General features: G+C 43.3%; 1 long non-coding RNA gene across 1 annotated transcript in view; it reads right to left on the reverse strand.

The window, feature by feature from the left end:
* LOC118257083 (uncharacterized) overlaps positions 1–16,254 on the reverse strand; it is a 68,524-nt gene extending 52,270 nt beyond the window's left edge. Inside the window, exon 1 of the long non-coding RNA XR_004781454.2 lies at positions 16,140–16,254. This is a non-coding gene — a long non-coding RNA (uncharacterized LOC118257083). The remainder of the gene's footprint in view (positions 1–16,139) is intronic.
* Between the last annotated feature and the right edge of the window lie 2,331 nt (positions 16,255–18,585).

An 18,585-nucleotide genomic window follows, 5' to 3' on the forward strand; every position in this document is an offset into this window, starting at 1 on the left:
CCTCACTAGCCTGCTGCTTGTTTTGTGCCAGTGAGGACGTGCAAGCTTGACGAGAGCCAGCACTTTACACAACACTGTGAAGTGCAGACACAACTGCAGTTTCTGGGATGCCAAAGATTTTACTGATTTTTCTTTTATGGCTGGTCTTCTCCAAAGAGGGCAACAGTGAGAGAAACTTTGTTTTTGACTTCAGAAGTCAAAGTGACTGTCATTTTTAGGGTGGCTTGTAGGTCAGAATGAGGAAAGAGGACACAAAGAGGACACAAAGAACACAAAGAGGATCCGGCCTACAGCACTTCTTCCTGAAGAGCAGCACAACCATTTCACAGCTGCACGTCTCACCCTGTGGATACAGGTTCCAGGTACAACAGCACACAGAAGCCTGCCAGAGCCAACAACTCATATTTTCATAAATACATCAGTCCCACTTAGTAATAAAATAAGACTTTGCAATATCTGCCTGGTCAATACTGATCCTCCTCTTCCATAATGGGAATAATCCCAATCCTCTAACGTCTTAGATTCCAAAGCCTTGTTAATGTCTTATTTTGTGTCAGCCTGGTTCCAAGGCAATGCTAGTCTCCCTGGTATGCTAAGACTTTAGGAAGACAACCTCTGTACTCAGGGAAAACACCTTTTACTTTCAGGATGGCAGAAACATGTCTCAGGAGTATAAAAAAATAAGACCAGTCACTCACCTCCAAAAAAAAAACAGGTGGAACATGTTTTTACTTCAAGAGGGATAATGAAGGCAGCACTGAACTTACTATCCATGGGGCTGAGAGCGCTCAGTATGCTTGTTTCATGAGAGATGTAGTAACAGTTTTGTTTGCTGAAATAAGCTAGAAAATAAAACCCGTCACTGAATTCATGGGTCTAGGATAGATGAGCTGCTAGGACAGCACTGGACTCTGATACTGAAAGACTTACAAGCAGCACATCATTAACATTCAAGAGGAAGCTACTGTGGAGCTTATCAGTCCATTGCATTACAACACAGCAAGAATAGCTTTTTTTTTTTTTTTTTTTTTAGAGCCTAGAATTACCTGAAATAAAGGTATGTATGTCAAAAGCATTCAGTTATGGGATTGTCACATCATTTTTTAGAAGCACCATCAACATATTGAGTCTACACTTATTTTCATTAATAAAAAACATCAATTGTATTATGAAGGTTAAAAAAAACAAAACTTTTCTTGCAGGGCCGAAAGTCATGTCAGAACATACACATCTTGGGAATAAAGGCTGCTTTGAACTTACTGGGAAAAAAGACAAAAGAAAAAAATTGATGATAAAGAGTTAGATAAGAAAGTGCGTGAGAAGGAGACAGTCTAGAGGAAAAAAAATGCAAGGAAATATCTCCACATAAACTTTACAGGGAGTTTAGCAGAAAACATGAATCAGTTGCTTGCAAGCATAAATGAGCACAGCTCCCCTGACTTCAGAACTCCTGACATACTAGCTGGGTTTAATAAAAGAAAACGACGTGAAAATACCTAAAAGCCTTGCTCCGCTCATGTCAGTACAATGTTTTAAATTGCCTTTTCCTTGAAGCCAGAATTTCACCTGAAAGTTTCTTGTATTTGCACTCACCAATAGAAAGCAAAAATTGGCAGCAGAATGCATGATCTGAGCATCCTATGGCCAGAGATACCTCATCTGCCGCCTCTGCACCTTTGGCAGACGAGCACATTTGCAAGTGGAGAGGGTGTGATGGAATACAGCTAGAGAGCACAACATTTTAGTCCTGGCTGAAGCAGGTACCATCGCTTGGGACTTGTTGAAGCTGTTGCCACCTAGAGCATAATGAAAGTCTTTTGCAGAGGCTATTCAGAACGCTGCTCTAAAAAGAAGCACAGGGAGCTTTAAGGGGCACGTCTAGCAAGTGTGAGAACAGCACACAGTCATACTGCAAAAAACCTCAGTGAAATTCATTTCAGTTGTTAAATATGTATTCAGGCTACCAGGCAGGACATTATGGCTGTCGCCATTACAGCTTTTCAGCCTGGATAGCACTAACTAATTGGATTACAGCTAGGTTAATTACAGCTGTCTGTTCATGATGCAGTTGGATCTCCCAGCTGCCATGTCACAACCAAAATTACACTGCCTCCATCACTTCCAAGCAGAAGAACGACTGAGAAAGCTTTGGCTGCAAAACTGTCACTTTCCATTGAAAATGGGCATATTATAACAGGAATTAAAAGAAAAGCACTGAACAAGAATGTAGTAAACAAGCGAGCGCACACAGTGATTCTGTCATAGCAATCTGAAGCAACTCCGAACGAGAGCTAAGCAGGGCTCACCCACTGTACAAGAGCACAAAGACCAGAAAAAGCAGTGTGATTTTCTAAAGACACATGATGAAACATTTCCTTTTATTGACTGCCAGCTTTACTAACTCCCCAAAGGCGCTTCTCTGCTAGCCTGGCTCAATCAAATGCTTCCCAGCTGAGGACAGCACCTCTCTAAACAGAAGGATCATCCAAGGCCTTATGCACAAAATGAGGATAATATCTCCCAGAACTACCAAAAGCCTAAAAATTTTACTGATTGTTTATAATACTGCAGTGAAAGGGAATGCAAAGGAAGAGGTCTGTAGGCAACTCCCACTTTCCATTCCCAGTGAACTTTCTCAGCCACTCAGCCTGCCTCGTTCACCTCAGAGCACTTAGCTTTAGAGGTTTTTATAATAAACATCTTATGCAGAGACTGTTCAGGGTGCTACCCCAAAAAGCGGAGCAACACCATCTATCACAACAGGGTACCGTGAGTGACCGCTCTATCAGATTTAATTACAAACTCCAGGCTAGCACACAGAACAGCAATGAGGAACGCTCCTCACTGCAGACACCAAGTTTGGCATGTCAGGCTTTGTTACGAAATCACTTCATCTTTCTGGGCCAGGGTGGTATCCGCAGTAACTAGCTTCATTTCCAATCTGTATCCAGGGATTATTGTAGGGAATTCAAGGACAAGAAAGAAATGGAGAGACAGGGTAAGAAAAGAGGTTGGCATGTAGTTTTTTGTTAAAAGTACGTTTTGAATTCATATGGCTTTAGAAACTACAATATCAGTAGAAAAAAAATGTCTTTAATGTTAAATTTCCCCTCAAGATTCAAGTGAGCGTTAATGCTGGCCGCTTCACTTCATTCCTTCCCCTAACTTCCAAGCTGAAATGTCAGCTCAAGCTATTTACAGTCCCTCACTTTAGACTTTCCTAAGGCACAGTCAAAGGAACATTCAAATTTCCATTCCATCAATTCAAAGAAAAACAATCCCAAACTTTGGATGTGTTGGATACAAGGATTAAAACTGTGTACTGCTTACACGTCTCCTCGTTTTGTCTAAAACAGAGGGGTTGGTTCTACACATGATTTGGATGTGCTTAAAATCTAAGCTATAAAGTAACACTAATGGCACCAGAGACCTAAAAAGCTTATCAGGTGTTTTTCTGTAGGATATTTAACTACAATCACATCACTGCCCTCACATGATGCAGAAACATTCGTTTCTGCATAATTTTCAGCTTGCTGAAATGGTCCAAAGCAGAGTCCAAATGAGACTTAAAGGAGCGCAGACAACCAATGGTCCTTGCTTGATTGACCTCCCTCATTTTTGGACTTCTTTCGTTTAGCAGTATAGACATACCAATAGCAAGTGTATTCACGGGACTTGTACTATTTCAGATGGTTAGTGGACCATCAGTCAGCAGCCAGCTCTTCTTGCAGAACAGCTTGTAGCTGCTGCTGGAAGATTTTTGCTGGGACTGGTTTGACTGGGATACTGCAGCAACAGAACAGTGGCTTAAGCTTAGCGCTGGTACTGCCGAGTCTAGAACATGCTGCCTGCAGGTACTTCAGAACAGTGAAAATGCAAATGTAACCTGCAAGTGTAACAGGCAAGAGACTAAAAGCAAAATCAGCTGGATTTGAAGTCTTCTGCAGAGAACAGTGTCTTATTTTCTTTCTTTGCTGAGCTCTGTCTCCTTTTGCCGCTTTTGGGCTTCCCCACAGACTGACTGAGCAGACATCGTACCTCACTCCCTTTGCTGCTCTTTCCTGTATTTCATAGTCATTTTGTCCCACAGAGAGAGAGGAAAGAAGGGAAACCAGAAAAATCTCTTCCTCATCCTCCTTACAATCTCCTTCTCTGTTTCTCCCCTCCCCTCTGTTAGCACAAGGCTAAGCTCTCCCCAGTGAATGAGTCAGGGACCCTCTGGGGACCTGCAAGGAGCTCTGCAGAGCTGGGAAGCAGGCGCCAGCACAAACAGGCTGTGCTGCAGGTAGAAAAATATTTAGCAAAGAGCAAACTGACAGTGTGTACCTGGCTCGTCACTGTGCCTGGTGGAGCTTCCTCTGCATTGCTGAGATACAGAACTCCAAAGCCTAGGAAAGACAACTCAGGTTGTAATATGGACACTGCTACAGAGGACAGACCTCTGAGTACTACTGCAGGTCAGGTCAGCCATCAAGGAGCCTCTTCTCAGCTTCTTCTCACCCAGGACTGATGTTTGACTACAAAATTATGTTTTTCCCACCCCCTGCTGTTTCCCTCTGCCTTCACATCTGTGGTCTTATCTGGAACCACGCACTTGCACCATGCTGTGATAAAAGGTTAACATAAGTAAATGGCAAACCCACATTGCTGGCAACATCTGTTGAGTGAGTCATTCTTGCTATAGGAGCCGTTTCCTTTAAAGTGGAAAGAAAGAACATAATACAGAAATAAGGACCCAGTCATTGAACTTTCTATAAATAATTCCTCTTCATTTTCTATCACCAACTGTCTTGAACTCCTTGCTCTCTCCCTTGCCATCGAAGTTCCCAGCCCTTGGTTCTAGCAATTTGTCAATGAATTGCAAAAGGAACAGCGTGAGTCAGCCCAAGCCCAGACAAACAGTAGCCTATGGGGAACCTTCTCGTACTCCAGAGGGGAAGATTTTATTCCTTGGCTTTAAAAACTCGGTGCAATTAGAACAGGAAAGGGGAAAAAACAGCTGTTCCAAACATGATGTCAATGTTTCCACTACTTCATAGGGAAACCATGTCCCCCCTCTGATCTTAAAGATGAAATAGTAGTGCTTATTTTCCTGTCAGTTGTATGTGTGTGAGGAGAGGGGAGGGAAGAAGGAGGATTTGCTGGCTTTTTACCTAACTATGAATATATCAAGAGCCTGCATCAGCTGAGAAGTGGGAAGCAGCTGGAATATATCTGAAGGGAGCACAGCAGCCAAGCAAGCTCCATAATGGAAAGCTCCCTGCACTGAAGAAATCCTGAGATGGCTCAAAATTCACAGTTCTCAGGGAGCCCTTCTAACTTCCTGAAGTGTGACAGATTAGCCAAGGGTTAAAAAGAAGAAAGTGATCGAGGTGCAGAATGGCCACCTAGCTATTCAACAAGAATACAGCTATTTTCCATGTCTCCAGGTTTGATAAACATAGCTGACAAAAGAGTGGCTAGGATATGCGGTACATACCTGCACTAATCAAATCTGAACCCCAGTTGCACCAAAACATTGCAGCATCTTCAGTCCCCCCGGGCTGCTAACACTGTGGGGGGGCACATAAGTCAAGGCTGATGGAAGAAGCCAAAAACTGAATGTGGGGGATCCAACAGGTCCACAAACATTCCAACATCAAACTTTCGGCTTCTTGGTCTGAGGTTATTTGTCCATTTATTTCCAGGGAGATACTGGTTATCACCTTTATGAACATTTTCCATCCTTTTAAAAATATAAACAGAGTGCAATGCTTAAATCCCTGTCTGTATCTCTTCCCTCTTGTCATGCAAAGTTTAGCAAGGAATGTGATTTTTGTTTATAGAGGTAAGGAATTAAATCCATGTCTCAGCTTGACCTTGGCTGCCCTATTCCATTAAATACCATCCCTCAGACATTAGAAATAAACCATGGAGCAGAGGTAAAGCCTCTCAAACACATCAAATAGCAATTTGTATTTAGCATTTTTGCAGTTATAAATGGCTTTCTGTCAGTTTGATATTGGGTGCCTTGCCCACTCCAGGAGTAATGCAACATATGATTCTTGGTTTATTATGCTATAAATTATGAAGTCATGGAAAACTGTCAGAGAACAAGACACATGTCCTTGCAATGTAATACTGCCTCCATAGTCATCCCTGTGGAGGCTGAGCTACAGGAAAAGATTTGGGAAGAGGGGAAAAACATCTTTCCCATCAACAGCTGGATTCAGACTCTACCTGTTGCTCAAACTGCTGGCCAATTCAGCCTTCTTCTGTGGTTACATTGAAGTAACCCTGGCAAAGATAGTGCACAGGGGACTTTAAACCATTTGCTCAGAAAATTTCATCAGGCACAACATGATCCGTTGTCCTCCACTTGCTTTATATTAAGGAAAATCAAAACCAGCTTATAGCAAAGGTTAAAGTATAGACATCTTGTTCATGCTTAACACGTAGCTATCGTCATCACTCCAAAAATGTAACAGCCACATGGAGAAAGGCACAGCAACTGTGGAAAATATTTGCAGTTGTAGTCATGCACTGTCAGTAACAAAAGGAAGGATGTGTCTGTGCGGCGTGGTACTTCTACCATGCTGAGATGCCAGGGCAGTTACATGCAGGGCATAATCTGCGATTCAGTTAGCCTTCCCAGGCTAAACCTGTCTGTAGGAAGAGGGCCAAGCTCAGGAGTTTCAAACTCTTCACGAGGGAATTTGTATCTCTCAGGAGATCAGGTCTCTGCTGGTGCCAGTAGATCACCTGCTCTCATTTATCAACAGACATCCCAGGGCACCTACTGCAGTGCCACAGTCAGAGTAAGACCGATCCCCACACATTCTGAACTCTCCTCATATAGTTTAAGGTACCTTGAATAAAGAAATTAAATACTCTAACAGGTCTGTCAGAAATAGCACTAAAAGTACAGAAGAGAGCAGGAAAAACAGGAGGACTTGCTGACACTTAACAGGAACATTGGTGTGGGGGGCAAGGGAGCTCCTCCAGGCCCTGGGGAGTGCAGTGGAAGTAGTAAGAGGAGGAAAATGAAGAAACAGAAAAAGGAAGAACAGGACTTTAGATCTAGGAGAGAAATAAAAAGGAGGCACAGGTTAGATAACAAATACTTTTGAATCCCAAATATCTAAACTTCTGGTGTTTTCACCCTTAAACAATTTGAGACAAACCATATTTCATTCCCCTTTCGGCATTCACCACTCTCTCAAATTATCTCCCAAACAATGGCTTTTACTACTGCTTCAAAGAGTCAAATAGGAAATTCCTGCTACAGGAAATTATTATTTTACCCCATTTTTTATGTAGAACAAATTATTTTTCCCCCATTATTTCCACAAGATCTGGAGTTTGAAAGAACAGCTTATAAAATATAAGAACTGGGATTGCACAAAGGATAGGCATTACGATTTGGGGGGGGATCTGAACACAATCGTGTGCTCTGTTCAAATCCTCTGACCCTGGAGTGGAAACTATCACGTTCCCAATTCCTAAGGACCATTCTGACTTTTTTTTCCTCTCTAGGAAATCTGCTTTTTCATATACACATACATATGTTTGCTCGTGACAGCTGCCCCTGGTCCTCCCTCCGTTCAGTCCTCTGCGTTACATCCACAATGTTCTTGAGAGCACTGAGTCTCTGTGGCCCATTAAAAGCTGAAGTGTGCAAACAGATCTGAGGGAAGCTGTTCATGCTTGAGGACAAGCATAGTCACTAGGAAAGCCCTTGTTGACCCATTAACGCCAAACCAATTCCATGCCGAAACATGTAATTAGTCCAGATATCTAATACTGGAAGCTATTTCCCTGGGAAGTTTTGAAAGCCGTAACAAAGTTAAAAAGCATGAAAAAACAAAGATGAAATGCTGTTTCACATTACTGAATTCACTGTCCTTGAGGGTGCGCATCCGAGAACGGCAACCCAGCAAGAAACAAGAAGCAGCTGAGTTTAAACAAAACTCCCATCATGTGACTTTTCACTTAACAGTGGTGATTACACAATTGTTGTTCTGTTATACAAGCAAGCAGACTCTGCTGCCTGCAAATAATCAAGTTAAACTTGTGAAGGTCCAGAGCTGTAAACATCCTCCCCATTGGGAGCCCAAAGATCTTTCTGAAGGGAGCAGCATGGATCTCATTATACTAAAAATATCCGAAGTGATTAGATTTTGTTATGGGTAACATCTTTGCCAAATCTCCTCTATAAACCTTACTTTGTTCTTAAAGACAAATAAGAGCCCAAGCCACCAATCTGGTAAGCATAAGATGGGCACTATGGTAAAAGCCTTTTCTGAATCAGGGCAGTTGCATTTTGCAAGGACTTGCTGCTTTAAATTGTTAGCGCCTTCACTTATCTTTTTTCTTACAAAATGAGCAAAACGTACTGTCCAGTTTCAGCCGACTCTTGTAAAGGGTAGCATGAAAGGAAGCAGAGGAAGATCAGTAGTCATAAGAAACCCAGTGTTTTCATCTCCTTTGTTTTAGTCCAGAAAATTGCTCAAAGAACAAAATGGATGCTGAACTCTGCATTCGGGGAGCTAAATGAATCCGTTACATAATGGGACCTCAGCGCATTTACATCCAAATGAATTTGTAGAAAGCTGAGACACAGAAGTACAGTAGCCATTAAAGTAGAAGTATTTTGATTTCCTGGAGAAAACATGATGATTCCGACCCTGCATATCACCAAGATTCAAATAACCGCAAAAAAAAATCTCCCTGTAGCAGCTGGCATGAATTCAAGTGATTTTTCTTCAGAACAATACCCAAATCCTTAAACGGCCCTACTAATCCTAGTGGGAGGGAAGCACTTCCCAACCTTTACCACTACCCTGGTGTACCAAAGTGACATACTGCACACATACTGCATGCAGACCTCAGGCTGAGGTGGTATCTTACTCTGGCTTCAGTTCCCTTAACCTTATTCCTACATGTGAGATCATCTCACAGCCTTTTTGATCAGCCTTAATCTAAAATTGTGTCTCTGCGCACAGAAACTCTAATGCAGACTGCAGATGCTCTCATAAGATGGTCCCGGCAGGCTCAGCAAAGCTCAGCTTCAACTCTGGCATTACCACAAATCACTATTCAGCCAGCTCAAAGCAACAAGCTGACCCTCACCAGGTTTTCCTTACCTCTCGTTAAAATCAGTAGCAACTGAATACCTAATAGCTTTTAGACAGCCAGCATAAAATCAAAGCATCCTGCAGGACAGCAAGAAATCGCACAGCAGCACTCTCATTCCTCAAGACTCCCTCTCCTCTAAACAGAGTGAAGTCAAAATGAAAATCCAGCCTGGACCCCTTTTCCACAGAAGTCAGTCCAGAGTTTGTTAGACCCTTACTGAACTGGCCGGTGATCCTAGGTTTGCTGCTGAAAGCAGAATCCAGGTTTTGAGATTCAGGCTACCTCCTGCATGATTTGCACAGTTCCCCTAAATATACCCATAAATAGAGCTTTCAAAAATCTGCAGTGAAACTCATATAAGGGAGTGGAGTCCGCACTGACATAAATCTCAGGAAACGTGTTTGGTTCAGATGAGCCTAAAAGAGTTTAAACTCTGAGCCAAATCTGTTTAATCTGGAAATGATGCTGGAAATCTCATAAAGTTAACTTTCTTGAAAGATTTGTAGTACTTCCTTATTTGCATGCGGTCAGAAATTACTACTAAAAAAAATGTCTTTTCATGCTATTTCAGTATTTTAGCTTTATGTTTGAGCCAAAATCAAAGCGGTTTTAATTTTATTTTCAATAAGCTCTAACCAGCCTGTAAAAAGAGGGTTGCAATTAGATTTGGGTTAATATATTAAGATTTGTTCCATAACCCTGAACACAGTAGTCCTATGCTTTTTGCCCCCTTTTTTAAATAGTATTAATCAACCGTGCTTCCACTTTGCCAAAGTTTTTAATTGGTGTGGCCATGGCAGTCCCCTCTTGTCGGGATAACACCCAGAAAGGCGTCGTAGCCCCCCCAGCTCAGCAGGGGACCCCTGCTGACATGCTGCCTGCCACCATCGGCCGCATCATGGCCACCTCCAAGAAGCCACCAAAGTCCGCCTGAAGCACACATGGCCAAGAGCATCCCAGTGGCTGCTCTGCCCTCAGAGGGAACCTCTTGTTCAGCACCGAGTGCCTTGTTACTCCGAAGCAAACACTGTCAGATGCAATTCTCTGGTGCCCATCAACTTCAGAAGGCCTTTTATCTGCCCCAGATGCCTGCTAATGAAAAGGGGTTGCTGCTCCTTCTGCTGAGGCCAAAAACTGAGTGGCAGCAGTGACTCTTGCCAATTCCGGATCTAACTCTAGGAAAGTTGCATTTTCCAACCCCACCAAAAGAAATGCCTGTCACATTATTCATACATGTGGTCTCTTACCATATGAGGAGGCAGGCTGTGAAAGGGAAAAGCCAATGTTAATATTTGCACAACCAACCCAGGCCAGGATCAGAACAAGTAAGACAGTATGTCCCTGAATCTTGCAGCAGACACCGAGCAGTGAGAGTAACCTTTAGGCAGCTGAGGGGCTCCCAAGGATGATCACTCTTGAGCTTTAACAGATTTTGGATCTGATTTCCGCAGCTGTGCAATATGGTGCACAGACTACACGGTAACAGTGGTGCAAGGATGCCACAGCAGTACCATGAGTCCAGCTGTATGCCGTAGCAAACAGCGAGGTGCTGGAAATACTACAGCATCAGACACATCTGACACCAGTCTTCTACCACCAGGTCCTGCTACTCCCCTCTGTGGCCCGCTCCCTGCCTGTATCTCCTCTATACCATGGCAGTGGGGCGGGCACAGATGACACCAGACTATGTTCTCCCTTTCCTTCCCCATGGACATGCCTCCCACTCCGGTGTGGGGCAGATTTCCTGCACGCAGGCTCACAAGGAGGTGGCAGATGTGATACGATAGAAGGGCTTTTATGATGTGGTGCCATAAAATAAAGCATCCTGCTCTCACCCCCACTGCGTGAGCATGGATCACACTCGTTCTTCTCAATTTGTATCTGTCTCTGAAAATGTAGGCAAAAGCAAAGGGATCTTCTGCTATATAGAAATGATGTGGCATCTGGAATTTCTCCTCATGAATAACATACTTTTATTCATAAAGGCCTATAGCAGAAGCACGGCGCCCTCCTTAACACGGATAATCAAATATTGGAGGGAATACCTCAGAGAAATACTGAGAAAGCATCTGCGTTTCTAAGAAAATCATCAAAAAGAAAACACTTTATTCAGAGAAACTCCAGGATATCCATAGGATATTCTGGGGATTACAAATAAGATTTGAAACTAGAAACAATAAAGCAATTTTCCCTCAGGCTTAGAAAGAAAACTACTCCAACTTGATTTAAGAGAGGGCAAGGGCTCTAGAAGTAAATCCATGGCAGTGAACTCCAGAATGTATCAAGAGACCAGAGCTGGCAGAGAGCGTCGTAAGATCCTACCTTTGGTGCCAAAGGAATATTCCAGTTTTGAAATACACAGCTTGGAAAAATCTGCTGGAATTTGTAAAAGATGCTTTGAAAAAAAAAAAACCAACAACACAAACCTGTACCTTCTAGCAATATTTCCAACCCCAAAAATCTTTACTGAGCAGAAGACCATCTTACAGAGAAAAGGTATCATCCATCCCAGAGGAGTCTGGAAGGCGAATCGAGAAAAGGGTGCAAACAAGTGACTTCACACTGGGGGAGTTTGGTTTGGCAAACAAATGCTAAAAGAACATGATGGAGATGCTTCACGGTCCAGAAAGGATGAACTGGAGTAGACCACAAACAGATGTCGAAAACATGGACTAAGTAAATGAGGAAGAAGCAGAAACAAATTTTAGGAAATTCTAGGACAGAGTTAAAAGACTTTCAGATGAAAAGACAGGGGGAAGCAGTTGGTTTCCCATTAATCCAGCTCTACCATAGCATGTCATTTGGCAAATTCAGAGGGTGGACTAGGTGATCTTGGAGGTCTCTTCCAACTTAGATTATTCTGTGACTCTGTGAAAATAACATGCTGGCATAATATTTGCAGTGGCATTCATGAATATGGATGTTAGGAAGGAAGAAAACTAGGTAAAAAAGGTCTGTTGGCATAAGAACATCTTGATGTAAAAGTTTAACAGCCTTGCTCACAGCTTTCATTAATAAATGGCCATAAGCAGGTCAGTAATATGATAAGGATGGAAATGAGAAGGATTTCAACCACCACAGAAATGAGGTTGTGGAACAGCCTCCTCCCAGCAGCAGCGGGACTCGGTCTTGACTTGAAACAATCCATCTTGATGCACTTACGAATGCCATTACCATGTGGTTGCCTGAGAGGCAGAGCCAAGACATGATCCTGAAAGTCCTTTCCAGCCTTTTTTCCTAGGTCCTCCAGCAGCACCGTGGCAGTCAGTCGATGTCTGTGTTCTTCTCAGCATGGGGCTGCCCCTCGGTCGTCCCAGCTCCCCCGACTGAAGCAAGGCATGTTCACCAGCTGAACAAAAAGCAAAGCCATTTCTACAGGAAATGGACCAGCCCTCCTTTCATGTTTGTATTGCAATATCTGAAGGCCTATCATCCATCAGCCAGCACCACTTTCTTTGAAGCCCTCAGTAAAATGAATTTTAGCAACAGGGTGGGCCAAGTTTCAGATGTTACACTGTTTCCACAGCTAGATTTCAATTTCTTTTTCTCTAAAGGTCAGAAATAATTAGTGTCATGGTCTTGCCCATGCCCATCCCAGAAATGATCCCTAGGATGATTTGTAAAATTTGGATCTGCGCTCCACTTTGGCCTCCAGCATTGCCCACGACTCTAATTGAAGCTAAGTACTTCATCAAGACCACGCACAAACATAGCTTGCTTTGCCAAGGGTTACATCCTTAGAGCCTCTTTGCCATGGTCAGGCAGATAATGTTTTCCCTTCACGGGGTAGATTCGAAATACTTGATCTGTTTTTCTCAGCGCGTTCCACTCTCATCAGGAAGTCAATGCCAGACGCAGGGTTTCAGCTCCAGGCCAGGGCCTGTAGCTGATGCATCACCACATGAACACTGGCCAGCCAAATGCCATTTCTTTACGTTGTGGCTAATTCAGTAGCTGGCTTTCTGCCACAGAGCAACAGGCAACAACTACAGTAAACTGCATCTGGACTAGGAACCATGAGGGAGCTGACAGGAGGAGATGGTAGAAGAGCCCCCCGCCAGCTGCTCACCAGCCCTGCTCGCAGCTGGAGGCAGCTCCTCCTTTGCCAAGCCGCTGCCTAGGGCTCTGCTTCTCCAGAATAAACACCACCCACTTGTCCTGGCACAACAGTGGGGTGCACCCCATACAGTCTGGAGGACAAGGATTCAGAAACAGCGTCCTCAGAGTGGACATGAAAGGAAGATGCCTATGTGGAGTCACCCTGTTCTTCGCATACTCCCAGTGCTGCAGAGCAGAATTTGCTCTCACTAACCTCATTCATGATTAAGAGCCCAAACCATCCTATGATTCTGTGAATACTTTACAGCATTTTCTTTCTTGCTTTGAGGAACTCAGATGAAAACAACTTGGTACATCTGATTTTGTGAACACAAGCAAACGAGCAACTTCACTGCTTCTCCCCTGCAGCAGGTAGCTGCTGGCTTACTTTCCAATGCATCAGTAAGTCTCAGCTCAGGAGGATTTAAAAGCAATCAATAAAGATATTAAAAAATGTTTTATATAAGATCCATCAACCATTCACGACTAACACTTTTTATGACAGGGATCACTTAACAGTTCTGCCCACAGGAGGCAGAAGCATGCAGTTTGGGCCCGAGCCCGTTCTCAGAGGTGTCCATCAGGCACTTCAGTCCTAAAGGCAACCAGGCTCAGAGCTCCACAGCTGCAGCAGTCATGTTTGGAGCTAATGCTACAGCCAGGCTAACAGACAGACAAGCCTGGAGGAAGGAGGAGTACTTTTCCCTTCTCTTGGCCCCGGGGGATTTCAGACCATCTCAAGCCAATTGACATCTTGGTGGAACTTTGTCAGCAGCTCATTGACATCTGCAGGCTCACAGATGCAGCCACTGGAACTGCTCATATCAGCAAAGTCCCCTTAAGGTCCAAGGTTGGATTTGCTGGATGAAGATGACCAGCATGTGATAGGATGAAGGACCTTTTCTCTTTAGTTGAACACTGATTTTTATTTACCAGCACAAAAAAAAGATACAAGAATTTTTAGATTCTACTGCTGTTCTAAGTATGAAGGACTGGAAAGAAAATACTCACATTTCCCCTTGGGATAAGACCATCATCTATTTCAGGAAAAAAATCAATTTTCACCAACAGATGAAGAAAATTCAAAACACTGTCTTTGCAAAAAAAGAATATGTAAATATTTTAAAGGACTTTTTGCTGTTTAAAATGTTTTTATTATAGTAAATTCTTCTGTTTAAGACAGGGCTTGAGAGGAAACCCACATAAGAATGTTCTTCATAATATCCCACTGATTTGAAAGGATCAGATTTTCTCCCCTACAGATTTGGTACTGGTACTAATTAACATCATTTTCCAAGAAATGTTGGAAGTCTTGTGTTCCTAAAAACCTTCCAATGACAGCAAGTCTACATGCCCCTAGGCAATTCAGTGCCTCACTCTCCTTAGGACTTTTTTTTAAATAACTATCCCTAAAACTTCCTTTCCTGTGACTTAAGCCTTTAACTAATATTCTTATTTATACTGTACATGGAGAAAAGCAATCTTTTGCAGCTAACATATATTTGAAGAACATTATGTCTCCCTTAGAGTTCCCCCCTTCACATTTAAGGAGCCATTCTTTCAGCCATACACCAAAGGTCATGGCTGTTTTTAGACTTTTGATCATTCTTGGGTTTTTTCCTCCAGGGTTCCTCCAATTGCTCTTCATCTTTCCTCAAGTGCTTTGCCATTCCTGAAGTCCTGCTCTCCAGGAGGCAAGAAGCCACTGATAAAGGAGATCTGAAGACAGGGAGCAATGAGACAAACAAAACCTCAGAACAAAACTAGTAGCAGGAGGATGTTTGCTCACAGTACTTGCTACAGTACAACTTCAAAAACTCAGCATTATTAAGTAAAAGTTCAGTGTGCTTATCTTATCTGAATGTTTGCACATTCATAGCATTGAGTCAAAGCCTCATTAACCATGGAGACCGGCTCTATGAACTTCTAAATACTAATTGCTTTACATTCTTTGAAGTCAACCGTAGATGAGGTTTGGCTAAGTCAATCTTTTATTTTTGGAAGTCTGTGCCATTATCTCTCTGCACCCCAGTTTTGCCAGTTTAACAATGCAGTTTGTCTTTCCTGATTTATTTTTCTTTAAAAAACGTGGATGATGTGAGCAGGCATCACAGATTCTTTGCTATAACTGGTAAACAGGTGAGGCAGGTGCAAGAAGAGATGCACAACATAGTAAGTTGACTGAAAATGCAGTGACAAAGGGAATAGATCTAAATAAAAAGGAACATGGAATGAGCATCAGGGAAGTGATACAGCACCTGGATTTTTTTCCTCATTTGTGAGATTCAGGCAATTGGGAAAAGCTACAGGGTCAAAAACCACCACATATATATCTAAAGCCAATACCACCGGGTTTCAGAGGGGAAGAAAAAAAAAAAGCCAAAGGACTCCATTTTGACCTCAGCATGGGTTTCCTCTCACTACTTCTTATTTGTTCTGAAAATAAACCATTCTTCCTCCAAAAAGGCACGTGAAGATTAGGCAACAAAAGGTGAAATCATCTTAGGTGTAAGGGAATTGCAGGCATTTCACAGCAGAGCCTTACCATTTACACAAGAAAGATTGGTCAAGTTGGATGACATTACCACATGGCTACCATCCTGCTCCACATGCATGCTGGACGACAAATCCCATTACATTTAGGCAGCACATCAATCATACCAAGCTTGCGCCATGAAAGAGGAGGAAGACGGGGCAGAAAAAAGCATTTCACATCAAGTTCTGCTTTCTGTCTGCTAAAGCCATTTGCAGATGCATCACTCACATGCTTAGATCTGATTTTGTTTCTTTAATGCGACTGTTTAGCATAACTGACTGTCAAGTGGAATGTCTGCGTCTGTGGATACACACTCCTTTAGGAACATCATCTATAGAGGAGGATTAATGTAAACAATTATGCAGGCTCTGGTGACCCAGTGACTCACCTTACTAACCAAGGAGCCCAAACACAATCATCTCCATCAGCCTGAGTTGCATCTTCGAGCTCCCTGTGCGCGGCTCCTTATTTCTAAGTTTCCATTCACCGTTTCCAGGACGTTGATATATTGACTAGAACAGAAAGAACTGTTTTCAGTTCTTTTTCTGAGTCAGAGCAAACTTGCCTTCAATCTAGCTCACTGATTCACCTTCCCTCCTGCCACCCCCGTGTGCCTGCACCCTGGCTGACCACACAAGTCCTTTCCAAGCTTTTCTCCCAGGAATGCTGGATGCCAGTTTTACTGGGCTCCCGTTCATAGCCTCAAGCCAGGGCTAGGTCACTCACAGTGCTGTGTTTTTTCTCCCTCTGCCTCTGTTTGCTGATCAAAAAGGCCAACCCAGTTGAGCAAGACTTTTTCCCTCCACCTTTTCAAAGTGACATGTTGCATTTCAGCTTTTTCTAAACCAGCTGAAAACTGGGTCAGGGAAACAGCTATGCTTTGCCACCCTCTCTGCGTGTCTGAGCTCAGCAGGCAGTAGTTTCATATAGCACCTTCCCTAGACACCAGGAATTTATACTATATAGCAGACAGTCAGCATACAGTGGTATTGAGCAGGGAAAAATTAGATTCACTTGTATGTGGATTATTTCATTAGATCTCACAGACTTACACGCTGATTAGGTAGTGTTTCACATCCATTTGCGCTGGCTTTTGCATAGGAACAAGTAAATGGGTAGCAGGCACCAAAATGAAGCCAATTATGTGTTATTTCTATGCATATTTATATCATACATTTTTTTTTCTGATTATCAGTAATGAGAGGCTGAACAATCAGAGTAATAAAGTCTGGCTACTACAAAATATTTGATGAAAATACAAGGGAATTCGTCAATTTCAAATGAGATGCCATTTACATGAAAATGAAAGCAGCAGTAATTCCCACCAGAAAATAATAGCTCTCACCTCCTCCTTTTTTCTACAGTATAATCATTGCCACTTATTACTTTTTGCTACGCATTGTAGATATGGAGAGAGCTCCATTACACTGCGTCGTTGAAACTCATAAAAAAATGCATCTTTGCACAATGAATCATTCCAGTCACACGGCAGGGCACAGAGGAAATCTCCCCCTGTACCCTGCCCAGGAGAGCCTGCTCCGCTCTTCCCCACTCCCAGAGAAGACAGCAGCTCAGGCCCAAGGAGTGAGGCTAATCCAAGACCAGAGCAGCCCTGAGGCAGCAGCCGTGGGGTACAGCCCGCACCCCAGAGGAATCCCCTGCCCAAAGGAATCCCCCACTCACTCCATGGTGCAGCAACAGCGAGGCAAAGCACCTCTGTACCTGGAACACCCCACGCTGTTCTCCCTGTCAGCAGCAGCATCCCGTGCAGCCCCCCACATCCTGACACAGCACAGGGAGCCTGCCCACTCCTGGGGTGCTTGCAGCAAGGGGAGCAGGGGAACACCAGGGGAGCATGGCACTGAAATCTGGATCCAGCTTAGGTGTGCTGGCTATGGTAAAGTTACCCTTCCCACGTACAGATAATAAAGTGCCACGTATCAGTGAGGAGGAGGCCAGTGAAAGCCCTGGGGGTGAGGCTTTACCCAGGTCACCCTCACATCTTGGAGTAATTTGAAAGAGGTGAGAGAAAAGACGTCCTTCAGCTGCACGTTTTGGGGAAGGAAGAGCCACCTGAAGCCATCTTTAAGACACTGAGTCAAATGGAGCCAGTGGTGGGAACTCTCTGATGGAAGCTGTAAGGACAGCAAGCCTCGTGAAGGCACCCTGGCGGACTTTCCCTTTCCTACTCCTGGATTTTGCCTTTCATCTTCAAAAATATGATTACAAGATTCTCTTTACTTCCGTCAGCAGTCTGCTGCATAGCAGATCTCTAACACGTGCATAGCCACTTGAACGTGTCCCTGAGATAAAATATTTATAGCCCATATGCAGGCCATCTGTGTATGCACATGCATCTCTAACAAAGAAATCACAAGCAGAGATAAGACAGCCTTAGGTAAGAGCATCGGCAGCTCGCATTGGCCCTGGGAAAAAGCCACCTAGAGATCTTAGGACTGCACATCTTATAGGTAATAAATACACCACCAGAAATTACAGACCTCATTAGAATTTACATTTCCTTGGGGAACTCCCAAGAATTTGGTTCTGGGTCTTTGCACAGCTAACAAGACCTGGCACAAGTTTCCTAACTGCACATAGATCTAGATTATTGCTCAGGAATAATCTGTTTTTCTCAGTCTGCCTTGGTTCCTTGATGCTCTTTCTTCACAAACTACATCACCCTTGAAAGCATTCTACACTGGGAGAAGTCTCCCATTTTAAATATAACTTATTTATACAGAATGTGAGTAATTAAAGCAGAAGTGGAACCCTTTAGATAAACACAAGCCAAAAACTGTTGCTATAAACATGCTTGTGGGCTTTCTGCCTGC

The sequence above is a fragment of the Cygnus atratus genome, chromosome 19 (genome assembly GCF_013377495.2).
Source record: "Cygnus atratus isolate AKBS03 ecotype Queensland, Australia chromosome 19, CAtr_DNAZoo_HiC_assembly, whole genome shotgun sequence".
Classification (NCBI taxonomy): Eukaryota; Metazoa; Chordata; class Aves; order Anseriformes; family Anatidae; genus Cygnus; species Cygnus atratus.